The 25,086-nt window shown below is 40.6% G+C and overlaps 1 protein-coding gene across 2 annotated transcripts in view; it reads left to right on the plus strand.

The window, feature by feature from the left end:
* The window catches only part of Frl (formin-like protein), a 73,575-nt gene that overhangs the window by 1,339 nt on the left and 47,150 nt on the right, over positions 1-25,086 (plus strand). The window lies entirely within an intron of this gene.

Here is a 25,086-nt window from a genome sequence, read left to right on the forward strand (position 1 = left end):
TTGTGAATTAGTCGCTTGCCGGTAAAACATTCGAATACTTGGGCAAAATAAATGAAAAGTAAAATTATTTTCAAGCATAGAATGAATTTAGAGTAATTTTGTTACGACCACACGGGAGCCTAATAGAAACGAGTCTAAAACAAAAACAAAAAAAAAGTATGAAATTTATAAGAATACCTTATAAACAAATGCTTTATTTTTTAATTAAATGGATTTTTCAGTCGTGATAAAATTATTGTTAGGGTACTGTTTGATACGACCTTCACGATATACGAATGAACGTGTACGTTACTACTATTAATAATAATAATAATAATAATAATAACAACAACAAGAACAACAACAACAAAAACTATGTTAATTAGCGAGTCGACGCTGTAGCCGCCAAATATGACATCGTTAATATTAATAATACTTACATACGAATTGTTACAAGCCAGGTACACATTATGCCAAAAATCAACAATTCCGTATTATTAAAGAAACAAAAAAATATCTCAGCATCGTAGAGCATAGCATAGGCATTAAAATATGCAAAAATCTACGTAACCACAACGATATACAGACGAGTCACGCAACAACCACTTTTCGTTCTTTGGCTTTAACCTCGTAGGTCCTCCATTCGCAATATTTCTACGCTACGTTGCCGACTTTTTGCGCGTTACATTTAAAACAATTTACATTGGCTTCATTGGCGCAACGTGTTTTTCTCGTCTCGCCTCCCCCGTCAGTTGGTATTTTACTGAATCAATCAACACTGGCAGCCGCACGGCGCCCCACCCTCTTACCGCAAGACCAAGTCGAGCAATGAGTTTGAATTGTGAGATGGTTATGTGTGAGAATCACGAATAATAGCGGAACTTTACGTGCAACTGAGAATTGACGTTATGGTATGACGGATGACGAGCGAACGACGACCAACCGACGACCAACCGACGACCAACCAACGACCAACCGACGACCAATCCATTACTGTTCTCTTATGCCCTACGGCAATAAATATAGTCAACTCTCAAGTCGCGACGTTCTCGTATTTTACACAAAAGTTCATGAAATCGAAAACGTGGCCGACAATTTTTTACGCAATGCTTTGTGCGACCACTAGATAGATAAGAGTAAGATACGAGATACATGAGAGGGTCGACGAAGGAAAGGTCTATTGTGAGTTTAAATTATAGCGAGTGCTAGGTAGGATATCAAGAAAATTCTTAATTTAGCAAATGCTGCTCCATCCTTACATTAGCCATCATTATTCTGCCTTCCAGGCTCTCTTGTAGATGTGCTGTCAAACAATGAGAAACCGATGCGATATTAAAATGAATTTCCCTCTAATAGCTTCAAGCCAACATTATTATCTTTATCATTATCGTCGTCGTCGTCGTCGTCTTCGTCGTCGTCTTCGTCGTCGTCTTCGTCGTCGTCTTCTCCGTCACCGTCATCATTACGACTATATCATAAAACAAGTTTTAGCGTAATACAAGGAAGCGCACTTTATTCACGTTCGTTGGTAGCTCGGGTAACTACAGCTGTGCTACCTCAGCCTTTAATTAAAAAATTTCCGTTTGAAACATCGGCGTCGATCGTAATTTCCCAATGAAATTTCAAACGCTCGTTTTGTTCAAAGCATCGAGAGTAGCCGTAATTACGGGCCCTCGTTCGTGCAATTATCCAAATGGAGGGGAGAGCTCCAAATATATTTTTTATATTTTGCGGTAACGAGCCCCATTCATTTTATCTTCATAAAATGATTCCGATGGGGATTCCGAGGGATTAAAACCAATGTCCACGGACATTATATAAGAGCGCGCGAGCGAGCACACGCGTACGGCTATAGCTACAAGAAAATTCTCGTAAGACAAGAGCAACCAAGTTCCTTCTAGCGTACACGATTTCGGGGGCTGAGGATGGCTGAACGGAGGCCGCGTGACTTTTGCGACGTCAAGAGCTTTCGTGGAAGTTTCGCGTTAGTCGCTGAATGGCGCGGCATTAGGAGATCGGAGGCGTCGGAGGAGGTCAGCGACGCCGTGTGAAAGTGTCACCGGCCCCGACTGACCGCATACCAAGAGCCGCGAGATTAATCGACGGATATTTTAAGGGCGCGCCCCCTCGGTGCGTTTATGCTTCGTTTAGCATCGCTCACGAATGCCTCGGCCTATTTACATTTACTAGTGGCGACTTTTTTCTCGTTTTTTTCTTTCTCGTTTTTGTTTTTCTTTTGTTCTTTCGAGTGTCGACGCATCTACGAGGAGGATGGTCTCAGAATAAACTCGGTTGCTGACCTTCGGAGAGGCTGATCTGGACGGGCGCTTGTCTACCCCAACTGGTTACGTAGGTCACTGGGATCGAGATTTTCCAGGTGGTTGGCCGGCCTAGTGACGAATGCCGATTGCTTCGATTAATTTGCGAACATGCTTACTTATATCATTTTCGTTTATTATTTTGCCTTTGGCAGTCGAGCGAATAGATCGTTTTTCTTTTTCTTAAATCGACGATTAGAAAGGGAGAGAGAAAAAAACAGTCAAGCTGTCAAGACCTTGATTTTATTGCCCTAACCCTGCCATTAAGAATAATTTATTATACGACTTTCATGGTGTTATTTCATTTCTTGCATCGTCTATTATACGCATTGATCGACAGCATCTCGTTCGCGCACTATTGCACAAAAAATCACCATATACAATAATAAAAATGTATCTGGACATTTTTTCGTGAGTCTCGTTGGAAGATTGCTGCGTTCGTTCGTCCACGGCATTGTTCCCTCGACACCTCGATGTCGTCGTCCGTTGCCAGGCCACTGTCGCTCAATAATTGTGGAAGGAAGCGCTAATGAAGAACACATTGCAAATGTGTTTTGGGCAACCGAGTACAATAAGGATCCTCGTAGCGGTCAGCGGGCAGCGGGCAGCGGGCAGCGGGCAGCGTGCAGCGGTAGGGATTTGAGGGGTAGAGGAGGGCTCGATTGGAATCGTTGGTGCGAGCGATTTCTTAAAGAAAAATGAAGGATAAATAATATAGTCGAACCTTCCGCCCTTCTAAGTCCTAACCTCGGTCACGCACATTTTCTGCCGTGTCGATTTGGTTTGTAAAAGACCACGAGCCCGGCGAATTAAGCCGGCAAAAAGGTTTGAGAGCGGCGACGCGTGTCCCCGCGTATTGGCGAACGCTCGCTCTACCAAACAAATCGATTAACGAACTCGGGCGCATCCGCGTACTACCTCGTAGGTGTATGGGTGCGCGCGCACACGTGCACGCTTACGGTCCAAGTCACGTATCCCTATCTCTCGAGTCGCATGAACACGTGCGAGGTTCGAGCGAGCGATGGAGCGAGTCCCACCCTCTTCGCTGCCGCTCCTGCCTTCTGTATTCGGTATCGCGGGTCCCTGGCGCATCGCCAGCTATGGAGATGCGCGCGTAGGTGCATCCCGGGAAGACTCGCGACGTACCGGCCGATCTTCGTTTCTCTCCTTTCTCGTATTTGCCCCGTTCATTGTCGACAAGTTGTCCGGCAGCTCCATTCCACGGCCGCACTTATTGATTCTGCAGATTTTTTTCCCATCCGCCAGTAAGTTCAAGTTTTCGTGTCGTGTGTCGTGACAAGTGCAGTTTAGTTAACCTGGCGAAATTCGGGTTTTGTTGGTCGCATGGGGCCCGGGGAGAAGGTCGAGAAAGTCGAGAGGGTTGAATGTTGCATGCTACAAGGACGAGTCTCCTTTAAAATACTAATCGTTATGATTTGCGTGCGAACGACCTCCTCTGGCTCCTAGAAAATAAATGCATTTTTTCTAAGCTAAATATGACGGCGATTGAGATTGGATGCGGGCGAGGACATGTTTTTAGAATTCCTAGTAGCCATAGTTATCGAGTAGTTGTCGAGAGATCGGAACTTTGATAATTTTTTTTTTCGGACTTTGGCGTTTGAGCCTTCAGATTGCATTTCTTGCGACAAAACCTCATCGTGGCGAAATATCGATTAATCTAATATAATTCTTACAATCCACGAGCATTCTCTATTGTAATATTCATGAAACCGAAAATGGATCGAAGACGCGCGCACCCTTATTGTTTTAATGATACATTTACCTTTATTTTTCATCTCAATCGTTAAATATTATATTATTGATATAAATTAGTTATGTTTAAAATTATAGCTACGCGCGTACGTAGCCCAAGTCTAACAGAAACTTTCACGATTCGCACGATTGCTGGCACGAATAGCATTTAGAAAGTAGATATGCGCTAATGGTCGAGAAGTAATACTTCGTTATTGTATTGCTGATTGTGATTAAGTCTTATGTCGGTGATTAATGTTCCTGTAATTAGTTTTACGCTTATGAAAAGTGGGTAAAGCCTTATTAAGCAACCACACTTAAACGTGTATTAGTCGATGTGCTGTTAATACGTTCTTTAATACGTCTCATTATTAATCGAATAAATATAAATAATACTTAAATGATATATATATATATATATATAAATAAATATTTGATTTTTCATACTGTTAATGTTAAATCAACTAAATAATGCACTTTGTATTTAAAGATAAAGTAAAAATATAACTCCTCGTGTCCAGTCCTATAAATAGTTCATACTACTTGCATAAGCTTTGTTATATTTATCAAGAGAATGTAATAACATGATCGTATTATCATATGACATTATATTTTGAATATTAATATTTTAAACACGTACGAATTACTGGATAAATAAATCCTTGGCTTACTTAAAATTATTTCCTATTGTGGCTAACACGCGATCGACTTGGTATTGTCAATGTATTTGGATGTAATCACACGATGTAATAATCAGGGTATAAAGATTCGATAAAATAATTTGATTACGATATCTGTCGCAATACTGCCGGTGGAAGACAAATTTTTTTTACGAAACCATTGAGATGAAATTAATTTTCCAATGAAAAAGAAAAATGTATTCTCTGATAAAAAGTTCTTCGGTTCACTTTTAAAATTCATTAACTAACTTGGCTTTGTTTAACTGAACATTGCCGTCATAGTAACACGTCGCATTAAAAAAATCTTCACGTTTAAAGTGTTTATCGTTTTTTTTTTTTTTTTTTTTTTTTTTTTTTTTTTTTTTTTTTTTTTTTTTTAACGCGTCATTCAAATAATAAGAACTGCTATTGATTTGTTTCGGCAGCCTACCATCTACGCGACAATACCACTCGGTAAGATTATATTTTCTTCGTGATTTCGGGCGCATGGTATTGCGTTTGCCCGTCCATAATTTTAACAATAAATTCGTTGGATAATTGTGAATAAATCGTCGATGCCTAATCGAAGATCATACGGGCCTTATATCACCATTCTCTTCAGCAATATAACGTCAAATAAGTTTTATCGAACATTTTACGCATACGGACGTCTGCGTGACCTCGTACTTAGTCAAGCTAGCCTTACGATTATACGCGAGAGAAAGTGAATGCACCATTCGCTTCAGTTAGTTTACAGCGAATCTCGATGATCTCATTTTCTTACTGCGGTAGTTTGACGTACAATCTCAAGCGAGAGCGCCGACTGTGGAAATTCCGGTTGTTTTCTTATACGTGTATTCCTAGTACTCTGAATATTCTACTAAATATCCTGCTAAACATCCTAATAAATATCCTAATAAATATCCTACTCGTTGCTCGGCGAGATATCAACGAGATTAGACTTTATTACGAAGGCGTAGCTAGTGCTATCTGTTTTCACAAATTACCACTCATTGTGTCGCTTGCTTGGCTATAAAAACTAATTCAAGTTAAATCCATTTAAGATCCTACGTGCCAATCATCTCGCATCGATACTTTATTTGGAAGTCTGAAATGTCTGGTTAAAAGCGTGGAGTGATGAGTTTACTAAAGACCCGATTAGTCCATTACGCTCGCTTTGGCTTTACGCTAATGTCGCACCGAGGGCGACCGATTCAATTTTTACTCATACTTCAGCCAAATAAATATAAGCGCCCTTTTCGCTTAGCATTTTGCGTAAAATGAGATTCATCCGAGATGCATCCGGACGTATCAGCCTCGACTCGAACCACGAATAATATAAAATTCGCTAGTTTATCATTAGTTTAACAAAATATTATCGACCCGCGACAATAATCAGCCAGAGATTTAGAGAGGATTCGTCGATAATCTCGCGGCAGAGGCGCGGCATTTTATTACAAAGGTCAATGGTGACCTCTTGGCGTAATTAAATTTGGATCGCCCGGTAAATAGTAATGCGGTAATTACCGCAATCGTTACAAAACGTCGTGCCGCGACGTTAAAAAGTGTCCAATCTGGATTTAGCGATTTAGCAGGAAGGTATTTCGCGCGACGGATACGCTCGCTCGTTCTTTTTTTCCACCTCTTCCTTTTCCTCCACCCACCCCAATCCGCGGCACGGTCCCATCGACACCTATAAAACACGCGGTGGTCCCTCGCTTATCTCTTTCGTTTATTTCTAAAGCGATTGGCCGACGTCGTCGGTGGCGGTGTCGTCGTCATCGTCATCGTCGTCGGCGACGCTTCCCGCCTAAATGTAAAATTAGACGGTCGGCCGGCTCGCGGTGCTCCGACTCTGCAACTGTGTTTGTAAACAATGGCCGCTAGCCGAGCGTCTCTCCTGGTGCGTCTATCGCGAGTAATTGCGATAAGATTGCGCCGCCCTCGCCAAATACGGGTAAGCGAGTTGGGCGTGAGGGGTCTGGGTGGGGTGGCAGTCTTTCGGGCTCGGCCGCCAGTTTGTCTCTTTACATGCCTGCAGTTTTTACGCCCGCGCCCCTCTACCCCTCCGTACCCCCCCCCCCCCCCCCCCCCCCCCCCCCCCCCCCCCCCCCCCCCCCCCCCCCCCCCCCCCCCCCCCCCCCCCCCCCCCCCCCCCCCCCCCCCCCCCCCCCCCCCCCCCCCCCCCCCCCCCCCCCCCCCCCCCCCCCCCCCCCCCCCCCCCCCCCCCCCCCCCCCCCCCCCCCCCCCCCCCCCCCCCCCCCCCCCCCCCCCCCCCCCCCCCCCCCCCCCCCCCCCCCCCCCCCCCCCCCCCCCCCCCCCCCCCCCCCCCCCCCCCCCCCCCCCCCCCCCCCCCCCCCCCCCCCCCCCCCCCCCCCCCCCCCCCCCCCCCCCCCCCCCCCCCCCCCCCCCCCCCCCCCCCCCCCCCCCCCCCCCCCCCCCCCCCCCCCCCCCCCCCCCCCCCCCCCCCCCCCCCCCCCCCCCCCCCCCCCCCCCCCCCCCCCCCCCCCCCCCCCCCCCCCCCCCCCCCCCCCCCCCCCCCCCCCCCCCCCCCCCCCCCCCCCCCCCCCCCCCCCCCCCCCCCCCCCCCCCCCCCCCCCCCCCCCCCCCCCCCCCCCCCCCCCCCCCCCCCCCCCCCCCCCCCCCCCCCCCCCCCCCCCCCCCCCCCCCCCCCCCCCCCCCCCCCCCCCCCCCCCCCCCCCCCCCCCCCCCCCCCCCCCCCCCCCCCCCCCCCCCCCCCCCCCCCCCCCCCCCCCCCCCCCCCCCCCCCCCCCCCCCCCCCCCCCCCCCCCCAAACCTCCCCTCCGCCCCTCCTTACGTTCTGGAAAACAAAGAGCGCTTTCATCCGCATGACAGGTTCTCGGCTGGGCTGCTGCACCGGTACTCGCCGCGCATTATATACGCTTAATAAATGCGCCCCCTCGCTTGTCCTACGCAGTCATCGTGATCGTCGCAGTCCTAGTCATCGTCGTGGTCGTCATCTCTTTCTTTCTCTTTCTTCACTTCGCCCTCCCCCCTCCAACACTCCCCCCCCTCCCTCTGCTGACGCCTCACTACTTTCGCTTTTGCCAGCCGCGGCGGCAGCAGCAGCAGCAGCAGCAGCAGCACGACTTTGATCCAGTGCATACTTTTTGCTTCTGATCCTTACGTTGCATCTCGGTGCGCGAGAGGTTGGGTCGCGACTTCAAATGCCTTTGAAGTCACTGCTGTTGCTGTCGCTGCTGCTGTTGCTCGATCGAGGTGTGCTGCAGCATAAGAGTGTCTCTCTCGTGAATATGACCACTGTTCCAGCGAAGGTCAAATATCTATTTTCGATTCGTCTGACCTTTTAGACGTATTTTCATAATTAGAGGCTGTTTGATCGACTACGGTTCCATATCACGTAATGCAATATTCAAGTCCGAGAATTCGCTTGTGCGCTGGAATTGCGAACTAGCGCGCACTAATTGCGAAATATGCATCTCAAAAAGGATAATAATTACATCAATTCAATGCTAATGTTACTCCGCCGTTACATTTACACGAAAACTATATCAAGATTGTTTGTTTATTGTCTTAGACACATGTGTTTTTTGTTACCTTTTGGTCGTTGAGACCTTTTACAAAGGGCGTTCGTTTTGGATTCCACTACGGCAATTACTTAGTATAATTCGTCTTTGAAACGATCGTAATGCATCATTCGATGAAATCGTCATTGTATAAATAATGATAGTGTACGATACCGTCCATAAATATGTTGCATCATCCGTTACATCACCTTGCTCATCGATATCTTTGCATTACAGGGAAAATCTATATTTGTACATTTCATAACGAGGCAAACAATTTCTATCGCGTTTTCACTTTGGCTAAGCCAATTTTAAACTTGTAATTAATTACATTATCAGCAAGATCTATCTCTAAATGCAAGATCATTTCATAATCGCGGAATCGATAGTCTTCGGAAGCTAGGGTAACGTAACGTAACAACACGCCGTGTGCGAATTCTCGGTTTTATTTATCGTCGCAATCAAAAATCCAAATCTTCATCGGAGTACAGAGATCCTCTTGGCACGTATCGTCGCTAAAAAGAATGATCGAAGGAAAATTGAGTGGGAGCAGACTTGCGAGCATACGAGCGTGTCGCGCGCAACAGCTCGTGCGCATCCGAGCGTATAAGTAATGTTTGCTTTACCGCAGTTCAACGCAACGCCCCGTTGCCTAATTGCACATGCGATAGTTGTTCCCCGTTATTGTTCAATGGCTACTGGCGTAAAATGCATTCGTTTGTTTATTGATTGGTATGTGCCACATGCACGAAGAAGGCTTTTGACTATGCTCAATTAGTTTATTCGAAACCATCTCTTCCTTGCCCGGACGTTGTCACTCTCGTCACGAGTCGTCAAAACTCGTCACCACTCGTCACCTAACTGAAAAACCAAACAGTATAATAATTTTATATAAATTCTACATTAAATTGACAATTCTTTCTAATGGCAGTTGTTGTAGCTACAATTCGTATAAGCCTTTCGTGCGCACTTTTAACGCGAATTTATTTTCATTCTCCATTCATTATCATTTTCAATATTGGAAAATTAAAATAATAAAAACTAGGCATTCCTTTGGATAGTAGGTTGGATGATTTTTGGCAATGTTATTTGAGCATTTTGCGCCTTCTTATCGTCAAACGTACGGAAATGAAAACTTCGTACTTTGATGATAATATGATTTTTAAGTCTGTAAGTTATCCATTACCTTCGCTCGAATCGGAGAGAGTTTTTTCTTGCCTCTCTCTCTCTCTCTCTCTCTCTCTCTCTCTCTCTCTCTCTCTCTCTCTCTCTCTCTCTCTCTCTCTCTCTCTCTCTCTCTCTCTCTCTCTCTCTCTCTCTCTCTCTCTCTCTCTCTCTCTCTCTCTCTCTCTCTCTCTCTCTCTCTCTCTCTCTCTCTCTCTCTCTCTCTCTCTCTCTCTCTCTATATATATGTGTGTGTGTGTGTGTGTGCGTGCGTGCGTGCGTGCGTGCGTGCGGGCGCGCCTGTGTGTACGTGACAGATAGAGAGAACTTTTGATGAGCTATCAGGCCACGTGGGAGTAAAATTTACTAGACAGTGGCAGTAATGGCCGTGTGTGAGAAAGTGTTGAAAGAATCGGCTAAATAATCTATAAAAATATTTATTATGCAATGAGCGCGGCTGCGTTAATAGTTTTCTTATCGAAAGACAAAAATCAGAGACTAGTTGTATTGCTGTTGTTGGTTCAAAGGAAGTGTATGAATCACCTTCTCGCCTCCTCGTCGACACGGTTCTTCATCCTCGTAGTCTCTCCCTCTCTATCTATACATCTGTATGTATCTCGTACTCTCCCTCCAATACGACTTGCTTGAGTCACTGCGCTCGAGGCAGGCGCACTGTGCAACTTCGAAGGTCTCACTCTCTCTCTCTCTCTCTCTCTCTCGCGCGCGCGCGCGCGCTCGTAAAAAGAACCTCCGCTCCCGAGGAGAGTATACACATACATGCAGACATACAGACAGACAGACAGACAGACAGACAGATAGACAGACGAACAGACAGCCTCCCTAAAGCCTGAGAAAACGAGGAGAAATGAGGACATACGCTTAACGAAACAGTCATTTGAGAGTTGCTCTCCCCCCTACTTCTCTTACGCTTTCCGCTTATATTGCTTTTATGCTTCGACTATCAGCCCTCTGTTCCTGGGTTATAGTTCCAAGCGTACACTGTGTCCGTATGGTTAGGGTGTCCGAAAGATAAGTAAATTAACAGCTTGACAAATACTTAACACAATGCAGGCAATGTACAATGTGTAAATGCCCGAAATATCGAGGCGCATAGAATCGTTGGTAAAAGTTTGTAATCCATTTGTAATGCAATCCAATACAATTGATTCCGCAAGTATATTAAATTTTCTTTTTGTGTCTGCAGTTGAATAAAGAGTCGCTCTAAACATTCCATTCATGGTTTCTCATGGTTTATCTTACAAAGTGGCACTTTAACAGACTATGCGCTCAAAATGTTTTCAAGTATTTAGTCCTGCGTAATATAATAACGAGTATAGTAATAAAAATGCCTAATAAAAATGCTGGATGTAAACAGAGGTTAATCTTTTTTGTACAAGCACCTTGAAATTAAAAGATATAAAAAATGAACCTCATTCGTCCATTCACTGCTTTATTTAAAATATTCAAAAGAGTTTTTAAATTATCAGTGAAACTAGTAATGTGGTTGCCATTATCCTCGATTCGCACGTTAAAACTCAACTTGAGAAAAAATTAATGCTATTGGGAAAAGTGTAAGATTTAAATTACATTCATAAAGCAAAACTGCAAGATTTACAGGATATATAATTTTAAGTGCATATCAGAATATAATAATCCTTTTATAAAATAAATGATCCTTCTACCATACAGTGATTATTTTTATTTTTCTTTTTTTCTTTTCTTTTTTCTTTCTTTTTTTTTTACTAAATAAGGTTCTACAGGAATTTCACTTAGGCTTAAAAAACAAAAAAAAAAGGCGAAATTTCATGCATGTGAAATTCACTTACAAGAATTGCTACGAACTTTGCATTGTGTCAAAACCGTAGGAAAATATCTTTAAAAACCATTGGTTTTTTATTTAAATTTGTCCGTCCTATATTCAGTTATATTTACTTGTTCATGGCTCAATACATAATAATGCACAATCGAGATGCACATCATAAGCAATTTAAAATACAATTGCAATCAATTTCTTAAACATAACTACCTAATCAGTATTTCATAATGATATTAAATTAATTTTCATACATATGGTACGTTAATCGAAATACTCTAATTGTTGTTAAAACGATAAATCGTGTTTCGTATATATTGATATTTTCTTTTGCATTCAAGCTTTTAATCCTTCGAAAATAATTATTTTATAATGCATTTATACAATGATATCGTGTGCAATAATTTTTGGTAAAATTATATGGTAAAAATTTCTTTACCCGCGTGTATTATGTATTTGCAAACACTCTACCTAATATATGTTTATGAATAAAATTTTACATGAATTTTACATGAAAATAACAAAATATTACTTAATACATTTAAAGAAAATGATTTGACTATTGATGAAGTAGTCCGCTTTTTAATCGAAACATTTTTAAATCTAATGTTATTATTAAATATACATCTCTTTAAAATTTACAGATATAAAATTAAAATTACTGATATACAAGGAGAAAATTATCATACATTGTTTGAAAATGTTTTATAAGAATTACTACGAACTTAACAGAAAAATCATTAAAAAAAGATTATTCAAAATGCCTTAATGTTTACAGACTAAAATATGATTTATGTATTTCTTAAAAATACATATATACAATTTTTTCTTTTCACACTCAATCTAAGCAGATAATGTATCTTCTATCTAGTCGAATTAAAATAATAAGTTAGCAAATATAAAATACCGCCAATAGCATTTAACCATTGATTATCTTTAAACTTAATAATTGGCTAAAAAGTGTGTGAAAATCAATCACCATTAGCGGCTTATCTGCGAGGATCAAGACCCCCGTAAATTCGCGACAAAAAAGGAATTAAACACGCTCGTGCATACGCCTATGTCGAGCCAACTGCAGTCGACCAATTGATTATGAAAAAGCATAATTTAGAAAATACGTGACTCGAGAGGGTTGAGCCGCAACCACCCATGACAATCATCCACGAGGCGTACAGATTAATATGGAATGGGTGTGCGATTTCGTGAGATTCGCTCATTTTCGGCCGATGAAAGCGCGAGTGTCGCGCGAGACGCGAAATCAACAGCTGATTATAATGAAAAGCGGATCGCATTTCCTGCCCATCGACTCGCTCGCTTTGTTTTTTTTTCGCATGCGCGAGAGAATTTCCGTGTCAGCGGTAATGGCTCCCGAGTCTCACTATTGTATTGGCCTTTAAAATTAGAGAAGCCAAGAGTGGGAGGTGTGTCGCGCGAGACACTGGACGCGGACACAAATTTGCATTCGGCGCGCGCCATTCGAGCGTGATCCGATACATTGTCGCTTTCAGTGGCAGGAAGTTCCGGGGTGATCATTATTGCTGGGGCTTCCTGCAATCATAAATCTGCCCGCACTCGACGCACTCGACGCACTCGACGCACTCGACGCACTGGACGCACTGGACGCACTCGACAATGGAATTATTTTCAGACGAGTCTGTGGCGAAGGGGATGAAGCAGAACGAGTGCGAGCAAAACAAGCTCGAGCTCCTATCGTCTTCTCATCTCTCGTGTCAATAAATATTCCGCGCGCTTGAAATTCCATCTGATCCCGCGTCATCGCCCCGTGATCGCGACACTAATTTATTAATCTAACCAACCGATGTTATTATTCCCCTGGCCCATCGGCATGCGCGCGCACATTCTCCGGTGCGTCAATTAACGGGGCGGTTACAAGAACATTTATAATAGAGGCGAGAGTCCCACGTTCTCGGCTCTCGATCATCAAAAACGAGATAACTCGTCCGACCTCCCCTGCTGTCTCTATAACTCTAGGCGACACGCTACGGCAATACTCGGTCGATCGTAAGGCCAATGAAGACAAGGACCTCCTATGACTTTATTCTTAGTTATTATCGAGGGGCAGTTGGCTGCGTAATCCATTGCGAGGTAAAGACCAATGGTTCGCACAATTTCAAATTCCGTTTACAAATTTCCGAGGTTGGAGCAAGAGGGAAGAATAAAGACACGATATGGGCTGCCAACAATGCGTGTCTTTATCAACTCGTGATGTGATATCGCCACCGCCGTCCGCTATTTTTCCACTAAGCCACCTCGAACTTTTGATTTGACTTTCACGAAAATTGCACCTGCGCAAGCCCGTAAAACGCGACCTTTACGTTCCCAAAACGTCAGCTGCATTCTTCCGTGCATTAGCCAACACTAATATTAAAATTACCGCTAGTTCGCTTACGTTGAGTGACGCCCGGGAGAGCTTCGATCTTTACGACCTCTTTACGAGGACTATCGTTTGGAGACAAATGGGGAGACCCTTTATCTACACAAACTGCCTGTTATTAATATTTTTATATGTGATAATAGTTATCGTCATTATCCTCATTATTATTATAAATTATCTTAAAGTCTAACGTGAAATTAATTTAAATCAGTCGGTCATTGGTTTTTTTTGAATTGATAATAAATACGGCGTGACGCTTTGGTGGGACTTCAATGTTGTAATTGTCAAGATTCGTGAAGAATACAACCGTTGCATCTCTACTTTCTATTCGATGGATTTTCTATTTGCTCGAGTCAAGCTTGGCGCGGGCTGTTTCAACGGGAAATTCGAGTCGCCATTATCAATGGGGCTCTTTTACTATCGTAAATATGAAATTCTAATGCCATTGTGGTTGCTAAAACTTTGTTGTCATTTCAAGTATTTAACTTTATCAATAAAGTACACCCGAGTGCTTATAAAATCTTATGTTAATCGTATTATCATTGGTAGGCACAATGTTCACTAGAACAAGTACACTTTCGTAGATGACCGAGGGGAATGCAAGAGGTATCGACGATAACTGGTATAAAATGTTCTTATCTCGGTCCCAATATCCTTGTAATTGAAATGCATCTCAGTATTATACTTCTTCTTCTTCTTCTTCTTCTTCTTCTTCTTCTTCTTCTTATTTGTTTTTTTTTTCTTTTTTCTTTTGCTGTGGATGCGTCCATTGGCTCATGTCTTTTAATACACGAGATCATAGGATCGAAATTTTAATTACTAATTTATATAATTCGTAAGTATGGAACTAGACATTTAGATCGACTTTAATGCGTAGAATTTATTAAAAAAAAAAAAATGACTATTCATAATAAACACCATAGCCATGGTTGAGACAATGGTTTGTCAATGTAAACAATGACATTTCATATAGGATGCAGTTTCATTATAGAGAAAATGATTTGACTCTTTAAAAGTCAATGAATGCTCCTTACGAATATTTTTAAGGAATAAATCGAAAAGAGTAGAGAAGATTACATTCTTAAAGTTAATTTTGCTTCAAAATATTACCTACTTTGTCAGGATTTAACAAGCAATGCAGCTTTTAAAAGAATATATTACCCATCATTATTATTCTATGCTTATATACAAAAATGCATAGGCGTAATATGATTTTAATGCTCGAGCTATGGTTATTCAATTTACGTGCAACGTCCATTTCACTGAATTTATTAAAAAAAAATCTCAATTTACAAATAATAATAATAATAATAACGTATTTTTAATAGTTTTCATGTGTATTACAAGATTATCATCGAGTCAAATTGCCTTCATTTTGCCTCTCGAACTGTTTAAGCTCGTAAAAAAGAAAACAAAAAAAAAAAAAAACCCCGGTTAATACATAATAGTTGACTAAAGCTTATGTAAAAATCATCGTAAAGCAGTCATATCGTTAGATTTTACTGCTGTAAGAAGACAGTGAGTAAAAAGTTACATTCGTCATGCTGTCGGATTTTAGTGATTAATTTTCGACAGGCGCGAGAAGCATCACCAACCCAGCCACACGCATCATTTTACATGGCATGGAAAGTTAATAAAAGTGACTGGATCGGGATAAAGATTTGGAAAGGATCGGTGAAGTATGTCGGGCCCGATTTTTCAACCGATTAGTCAATAACGTAAATATCTCGATCCGTATCACGCGTCTCTGCTTTTCCCTCCCCAGTAGTCTATGACCCTCTTCCCTACAGGACATCTGATCATCCGAAATGGGGTTCCGTCGTGTCCCATGTCCATGCGGCGACTCCCAAGTCATAGAGCGAGATAGACGATCCGCATCAGCACTCGATTTTCCGAGGCGCGTTAGTTGGAAAATTCAGTCGCTCTCCTCCTCCTCATCCTCCTCCTCCTCCCCACCCCCCCCGTATCAGGAGTGGGTGGATGTCTCCTTACTCCCCGGGAAGGCTCACTCTTCATTCGTTTACGACCCGGCTCTGGAAGGCCAACGCAATGGCCTCTCTGCAGAAGGCCGCGTGGGCGCGATTTTGCCGGTGTTTGGGCAGAAGTGCGCGCGCGCCACTTTAATCGCCGACTTTACGACGGCGGCCCTCGAGGCTATTTCGCCGGGTGCTTCGAATCCGAATCCCCGCGTAAAAGGAAATTACAATAGCGAGCATGAAAAGGAGCGAGCCTCATTGAAACAGACAGACTCACACTCTCTCTGCGTGTGCGTGCGTGTGTGTGTGTGTGTGTGTGCGTGCGTGTGTGTGAGTGAGAGAGAGGCCAAATCGTGTCGAGGATGCCAGCCAATATATAGAAAAAATACAGTCGCAAACGAATTAAAGTACAATCCGACGCCCACTCGCGACCGTATGCGTATATCACGTGTGGCATCTTTCTTTCTCCTTGCCTTCCCCTTTCCGCTCTATCATTCTGCCTCTCTTCCAGCTCATTCATCGCGCGACAATGGGATTTTCTGGGTAACGGGATTGTGCGCGTATGTGCCGGCTGCTCGCGTGTATTGGAGACAACGACGCGACTTCGAGGCTAAAGGTGTTGGCCTCGCGACGCAGACCTCAACCGACGCTCTCCCCTTGACGGGATCTCTATTCGTACGCTTCTCGACTATCTGGATCGCAATGACTCTCCCTCTACCCCCCCCCCCCCCCCCCCCCCCCCCCCCCTCCAGCTACCACGTATACTTATTCGGGACGATCGTGCTTATCGTCGAGTGCGCAAATCGCGCGCACCGCCTTCTCGTCCTCGACTTTTTCAAATCGTCAGCGCCTTATTTCAATTGCTTGCGCATTAGTAGGAAGGCTATTTATATTGATGAAATTGTGGGGTAGGTGTGTGTGAGCGAGTGGTGGTTTGTGTGATTGTCGATGGGAGGTAGGGATGGGGCGAGTGGGTGGGGAGAATGATTAAGTAAGGAAATGCCAGGGGAGTGTGAATGGGAGGGAAAGACGCGAGTCTTCCAAGGCGTTTATCATTCGCATAATGCTCGCGCATGACGTGCCCAAGGATTAGCTTCCAAAGATCGTTAAAGAGACGGCTGACCGGGACTTTTCCCAGCCCTTCTCCTTTTATTTCGTTCCAAGAGTTTTATAGGAAACCAATGCCTTTCACTCTTGGCGGCCCCTGAGGTAGCAGTCCTTGAGATTAGAAATTTCTCATTCAATTGCATATTAGAATATTATAATTTTGTCAATGGAAAATTAGATATTACAATACTGCTGGGGAGCTCAATGTTCACAAGATGTTCCTCGCTAATATGGCCTTGATGAAACGCTCGAGCGAATGGAACAGGTAAACAATTTGGGCGCACCCGGTGGATTGTCGTTGCTTTTACGGATACTTTATCGACGGCGCTGGCGCGCTCGTCCTCGTAATTCTGTCTCATCGCACTTAAACAATTTGCGTTAATAATTGCACCGTGGAAGAACTGCGATCGTGAGAGTATGATTTAGCCTCTATTGCATGTATTGCGATAAGCGACGATTGGCTCGCAAAAACAGCCGAGCTGGAAAAACGTGACAGGCCGCATCTAATATAGGCAGCACGCATTGCAATGTCTCGTGTTTTTCCAATGAGATTGGAAAATCCCATTGTATTGTCGCTGTTAATGACATTCGAGCATCTATCCGCGCTCAAGACGCTCGTCACATCGGCCAAATCTCGCGGGTGATCTCGAAAATGAGATGCTGCGGCCGGGAGCAAAGGTCGCAGTCGGACAAAGGCTCGCGTATCGTCTCGCATCTTTGTTGTATCGCGCGGCGGCCGACAGTAGAAGCCATCGGGGAGCTTCCGGCCCCCGTGCGAGCGTAATTTCTCTGAATTATCTATGTGGCGCTTGAGGGGCTGAGGGGCGGTGGGACCGGTGGGGTGGGGTGGGGTGGGGTCTGGATAATATCATGTGATTTTCGGCCTCGCGGAAAGTCGGGCGTCGTCCGGATGCACCGGAGAAAAGGGCGCCATCGTTTTCAAACAATGTGGCACTGTCAAGGGTGGTTCCATGACTACGTCGGCCCCGAAAAAAACATCTCCATCGGGAATGAAGATTCAATGGACCCAAGCAAGTTTAAATTTAGTCTCGATGTAGCGCCCGACCGCGTGCGCTTGAAATAGAGAGAGAGAGAGAGAGAGAGAGAGAGAGAGAGAAAGAGGGCGAAGGAATGAGTCGTTGGAAGGGACCGAGGGCGGGAGGGAGATAGAAGGATTTCAAGGCAGAGGTTCTCAAGGTGCGGAGGGCAGTGCTCTCTTTTCACTCAAAGTTACGGTCAGTCAGTCTTCTTTCGCATCTAGCCAAATGAGTTATTTATAAAACTTTTGGGGAAGTTTGTACAGCTTGGAATATTATGAGATATTTTTAGTGTGCACCACTTCCTTTCAGTTGCAAATGAATTTCAGCAATGACAGTGAAAGAGCTTGTTTATGGTTTCTTAAATACAACTATAAAAATTGCATAATCAAATGTGTCAGGTACGCTACAATCTATATGACGGCGGATTAATATTTAAATAATGTATCTAAATATGCATGAATTGTATATTGGTCTCCGATAATTTACCGTTAATTATTTATTGTTCCTGTATTCCTTTAGCTCGACTAATATTCTATGAAACGCGCACTACTACATTACCATTAATATTAATATTACTGGATAAACCAATTATGATCGTTATGAATTGTGTATGTTATTCATTGAATTTGCAGTTCAATTTTTTCCTCGCAAACAAAATATGTATAACATAAATTACAATTTACACTTAGGCAAGCCTCTCATTAATATTTATAATGTACAATAATTCTAAATGCATATATTTATGTAAAAAAAGAGGAAGAAATTCACTTAAATTGATTGCCGTAATTAATATTAAAACGCTTTAAAGTCGTATAATTTAACAAAAAGCTCCTTCGTCTTTAGCGTTACAGTTAACGTTTAGAAATAATTTAAAATAAAACAATTTACAAAAAGTGAATTATTATTAATTATAGAAGACGAATGTTTTAATTGTTAAATTGGAAAATATTCGGCGCACGTACGTAAAACTTTCTCCGAGGAGAAGGAAAATCGATTTTTGATGACGACGAATTTGTGCACAAACGGAATCTCCGTAAGTCGCAAATTTCTCGGGCACACCGACTAGTGTGACGTATCAGCGGTTTCGCATTATCTTGTTTGACAAATATCGTGCGAGTCGGAAATTCTTTTGTTATCGTCGGTCAAAACGGATGTACTTGAGAGAGAGAGAGAGAGAGAGAGAGAGAGAGAGAGAGAGAGAACTTTTTTAAACGTCAAAGCAACGATAAAAAAAAAGAGTTTTAATTATTCGATTAACTTACCTCCTCAAACACAATGCGCCTTCATTAGAATGCAATTTTTATTTTACGAGTTAGGCTCGGCGGAGTTAATATTGCGCACGGGACAAATTGTTAGTTGGTACAGTTTTTTGCGCATATTTATTGAAATTGATGTATAAAAGAGGTCTCGTTGAGCCAATGAATACACAAGCTCAATTGCATTAAATAATACAATATCAGCAAGTGACACCTTTATCAAGCCATTATGTAGCAATATAAAAGTAAATGATGTTTGCAACATTGTATGCACCTGAGAGACGGGCATCGACGTTGTTTGCACTTTGATTGGACAATGAGCGAATCCTTTTTATCCGCAAAGTGCCATTCAATGGCTCGTACTACGGATAGAGTTGCAATTGTAGTCTCGTAATGTGAGTTTGTTTCTTATTCAATTGTACTAAAACGGCTCGTAAATACTTTCGTGAATGATGTTTTTAGAATACATAATGTCTTGTGGTTGTATGAGGAGCAATCGAGTGGAAATGATTGTTACTGTACATAAAAAGCGAATTCTTGGTGATGAAGCACGTAATATCATTCTTATGTATTACGCCCAATGCGAGCATAATGTCCTATATGTATATATATATATATATATATGTATATATATAATTTAATGATTTTATAGCTCGGTAGTTGGGAATAAAGTTCTTGTGATTTTAAATTGAAATTAATAATTGATATTGAATAACAATACATCATTGTATGTTACAATAAATTTAAAAAATCAAATGAGTGAAGAGAGCTTTTAGAATGATAATTTCAACCATGGCTTCCTCTTCACATATAAACAATAGAGTGATTCATAATAACGATTAGCTATCGATTCAAATTCTTCGAAAATGTTGTTGCTGAGTCACTTAAAAGGGACTTCTTCGGACCTGGTGGCGAAATAGACTACTTTCAAGTCTTCTCTAATCTGATCGGTGTCCTCTTTTTTTCCCTCTTCTAATTATTCGTTTTGTCGTAAAGCTCGGCCTGCTAAATATTAACGTAGGAAAATAAGAAAATTAAAAACCCTCATTTAGTAAATGGAATGTTTCATAAGTATTTAGTAGTCGTGAAAGTTTTAAGTGAAGATAATTAGTTGGTTTTATGACTGACATTCTTTACGTCACATTTGAACGAAACATAAGTAAATGAAATAAATGTCAAAAATATTTTTATGTCTTTCGGATAATAAGGGATAACGGATATTATTCTATTATTTTTTATAATCGTGTGTTCATGAAATATATATACCATAATAAACATTGATAAAATATGTAGTTAAAATGACACGTATTTCTCTTAAATTTATACAAAATTGTAATAAAATCGAGGTATTTCAAAATCTATCCAAATAAATCGTACATTATCAATTTGCTTAATATTAATGTTTTTCCATAATGTCTATATTCCAAAGATGTACAATTTTCATTTATTGTAAGAATATTTTTATAAAATTCTTAATTCTAATGAAATTTCAATTTCTATAATTATGTGAACAATCATGATTTATCTTAAATAGACATATGATTACACGTATATATATATATATATATATATATATATATATTTAATTAATTGAATTAATAAAGTAGCGTAGTGTATACAACGCGTAATCTTATTTTATATTAATTAAATATTTTGTATGCAAAGCACTTGTTTTGCGTTTATAATTTATCCTCATTATGTTGATCGTACATTAGGAGCGATTTATATTTAAATTTATTTTTTTAAAACGCACGTGCATCGGTATGTATACACAACATCCCCCACCATACCTCTCCCGCTCTGTCTCTTAAACCTCTTTTAATAGGGTAAACTCAGAAATACAAAGGAATATTTTTCCGAGAAAAATAATATCGGTTCAGACAGTTTATTGGATTTTGGCGATTTCCGCTAGGGTGATACCCTGGAGCAAATAAACATTAATTCTCAACAGTTCACTTCACTTCACAATTCGTATCCTATGAATTTGTAAATAGTAGCTTGGAAAAACGAATGAAATTTCTGTTTTATTCCATTGAATCATAAATTATTAATTGTCACGTGTAAACATTACATACTATTTTGACAGTACGACTTTTATGCGCGTGTGTGCATGCGCGCGCGCTCGTGTTTATCCAATCGTTCGTTAAAAGATAAAGCTTTAAGTTTAAATTCCATGTATATGTAACACTTAGTACGATCGTTGCTCAATCGAATTTAAGCAATTATTCTTGCTCTAACGTAGGAAGCATCGAGTGTCCAGTTGTAGCACGGATATGGAGAGGCGAGGGTGACTTTGGAAATCGAATTATCGGAGATGCTATCGGAAATATATCGTAAGGGGACGAGGTTGGACATCCGGAAGTAAGGTCACGAATGAAAATATAGCAAATGTAGCTCGCTTAATCAATCGTTCGCGTCGAGTCGCAGATGAGACTTGAGATTGGCTTCTAAGCTCGAGAGAGGCAAAGCGTCGGACGGTCTACGCCGTCGAGTCGGCTGCCGAATTAACTCCCACGCATTGCCGAAATGGCTTTTCTCGCGCGTCCCCACCATGATCCATCATCGTCCGGCCCTACGATACACAATCTCTCCATTTCTCCATCGAACTTTCCATCTCTCGCGTCCTTTTGCTTTCCACGAGGCGCGATAGCCACGGGAGCGTCGGCCGCGCGAGCGATTCTCCTTAAAATACAGAAGGAAGAAGATGCGTCCGACGGTGAAACGCGATGGCCCCGGGCCAAATGGCCTGCACGTGCGCCACTATTTTCTGCAGTGTAAATAGAGGCCGGACTGACTAGCGGACACACGTCACGTCCTTAATCTTGCTTTTAACGAGACCGTGAACTACAAGTCGACGCCCGGGGGAGACTCTAACTCCCCACCTCACCCCATCCACGGACTTCGTCCGATGAACTCTCGGTTCGCCCGGCCACCCGGGCCAATTTTCAAGGACGAACCGAGACGTTTCGCATTCCCCGTAGCTGAGCAACCTTTATGGCCGCAGCAGACTTGCCTGCTAATGACTTCATTTACGACCGATTGCATAGCGTCGGACTCATCCTTAAGGAGACCAACGGGCATAAAACGTTGGCGTGTGTGGTTGGGTTGGGCAGCAATTTTTATCGTTAAACACGCGATGGCTTTCATAGTATTTTATTATAGATTTCGCGATAGATGAAACTTGTCGATGAAAGGAGTCTAATGCCATTACTTTATTCGTTTGCCTAGGCATCCCTGATTTCGCGTGGTCATGACAAAGCGATACAAGTGAACATTATTCAGGCGGAAAGCAGCATAAGCCAAGCATACTCTCGCCGATCTCAATCTTTAGCCAAAAACATTATTGTCGTGAATGCGATTGTTTGCTCAGCGTTTCTCCGCCTTTTTTCCCTCTTTTAAATTATAAAAACACACGACTGATTATCCTAATACTTTTAATTCTAATAGTCGAGAGTAATTATAACTAATTACAATAGACTCGCATGCGTTACTGCTTACATGATTATTTGTAATTAAGTACTTTTTATTTCATGCGTATAATAAATTATATTTAAGATGGGGTATAATTTGTCAACAATGTGTATTAATTACAAAAGCAAGTCAGATATTAGTTCTATGATTTTTGAAAAATTTCAATAAATATTTAATAGTTTTAAAAATTGTCACAACTTTCAAAATTTCATTCAAGAAAGTAAGGCAAATAAATTCCTTATAAATCTTAGAGAGGGATAAAATTTCACATAATTCTTCCATTAATATAATAATAATTGTAAATTATCTTACATTTATTCTTTCATTGTCATTAAATGTGTGGCTAATGATTTTCTTTTCTGTTTGTTCTTTCTGTTACAGGTTAGTCATACAAATTACTATTAATCTCTTATTAAGAATTAGTAAAATACCGCAAGTATTTGTTAATACGCAAACGCAAACGCACAGGAAAACACAGAAAACGTAATGTAATACAAAGTAGATACGCAGAAGGAAGTATAGAGAGAGAGAGAGAGAGAGAGAGAGAGAGAGAGAGAGAGAGAGAGAGAGAGGCATGACTATACAAACCCGTAAGGAGCAATAAACATTCTAAATCAGAATGTTATTTATATTTTAATTCACATTGTCATTTGTAATTATAATTTTTTATACGAATGTTTATATTTACAAAATCATAAAAACTAATGGAGTTTAATATACGGGCTTAAAGTAACTTACATTGTAATTAAATGCTAAATTGATTATTTTAAGTAAACATTCAGTCCATTTAGTTGAGTGTAATAATTTATATAACCATATTCACACTCGTATTGTTTCTCTATAATACTAGTTAATATTATAATAAATTGTGTTAGGTCTTGTGACGACAATTTTTAATTTCTAAATGATTAAAAATAATATGTGTATTTTGGCCAAAACTGGTCGGGTTTTTAAATTATGGCAAGGGGACTGACTGTAAGGAACTGTGATGTATGTTTTCTCTTAATTATGTACCGAGACACGTGCATGTAGAACTGAAGTATGTTTGCTCACCATTTTATTCGGTGTCACATTTTTAAATTTAGTAGCAACGAGCGTTCGAATAATTGAAAATATAAGTAATTTTTTTTTTTTTTTTTTTTTTTTTTTTTTTTTTACAACCTCTCCATTATGATATACTTATAAGATAAATCATTTATAATTATAATTTTACTAAAAAAAAAAAAAAATCGTTTGTCTAACCACTATATATTTTTTTTCTTTCTTACATTTTGTACTCTAAATTTAAATACAATAAAATTAATTGACGTAATAGAAAGTTAGCTAAATATTCCATTTAAATCATGTTATCTCATATTCATATAAAAAGTTTGCTATGTGATTTAATCACGAGGTAAATAATTATACTTAATAATATACGTTTCTGTACTCGGTTCTCGTTTAAATTCGGGCATCATACGCAATTAAAGCTCACATTCATATAATACTTATGTTTTTGGCTAAAAATGCCTGAAATACTTAACAAGATTATAATGTAATAATGGTACATTGAAATACTGTAATGTAAAATATAATTAAGAAGAAGTATTAATTGGCTTTAAAATAATTGTCAATGTGCGCGCTACTTATTTCATGCCCTCTTTTTGTCACTTTCAAGTTAAAAAGCGTAACAAATTATACAGATATGTAAAAAGAATATTAATTCAAGCCTAATGTATTAAGTGTTAATTAATCTTCTGTACTTTTCGCCTGCATATCGAATTCACTGTACATCTGGTTAACATATCATCGGTCGTGTATTGATGAAGAATTTGTAATTATCCTTTTGTCTACAAACCTGCTATACTTGGAGAGCTTTACGATTACAATTCCATTACATTTCGACAATTGTAATTATAAATGTAATTATAAATGTCAATGTTTGGATCTTAATCGTATTAACGAGCTTACAATATCACTGATGTAAAGACAAAATAATATCTTTAGATGTTATTAATTATATAATGTTGATATTTCATGAATATATAATTATGGATATTTGCTTAAAATTTATGACAACGCGATGAGTAGATAAAAATTAAACAAAAAACAATATTCATCCTAAAAATTTGTAATTATTTATTGAATTGTTTTGTAAGTAAAGATTGTTTGTATTATGATTTATATTGTTCTCAATTGAATCAATTTCGTATTGTTGAAAATTTATTCTAATCACTGATATTTGCCATCTTTACAGTGAGAAATAAAGTTGATAAGGAATTATTTTAAAATATTTTTAAAAAAGTTTTGAAGAAGCTTACCATTTATTTACCATATATTTTGCATCATACATGAGTACATACATATATATATATATATATATATATATATATTTATTTATTAAAATTTTACGTACAGACATCTTGTTTCAATAATAATCGCTACAGCTTAGCTTGCGATTATACTCTCAAGCGTTACTTTTTTTCAATCAAAGTCTATATAATATTTTTATATAATTGATAAACATAAAAATTCAATATTATTCTTTGTTAGGCAAGCATGTTTTTTTTTTTTTTTTTTTTTTTTTTTTTTTTTTTTAATAAAATCGTACATATATTTATTGAATACT

The sequence above is a fragment of the Ceratosolen solmsi genome, unplaced genomic scaffold (assembly GCF_000503995.2).
Source record: "Ceratosolen solmsi marchali unplaced genomic scaffold, CerSol_1.0 scaffold29, whole genome shotgun sequence".
Taxonomy (NCBI): domain Eukaryota; kingdom Metazoa; phylum Arthropoda; class Insecta; order Hymenoptera; family Agaonidae; genus Ceratosolen; species Ceratosolen solmsi.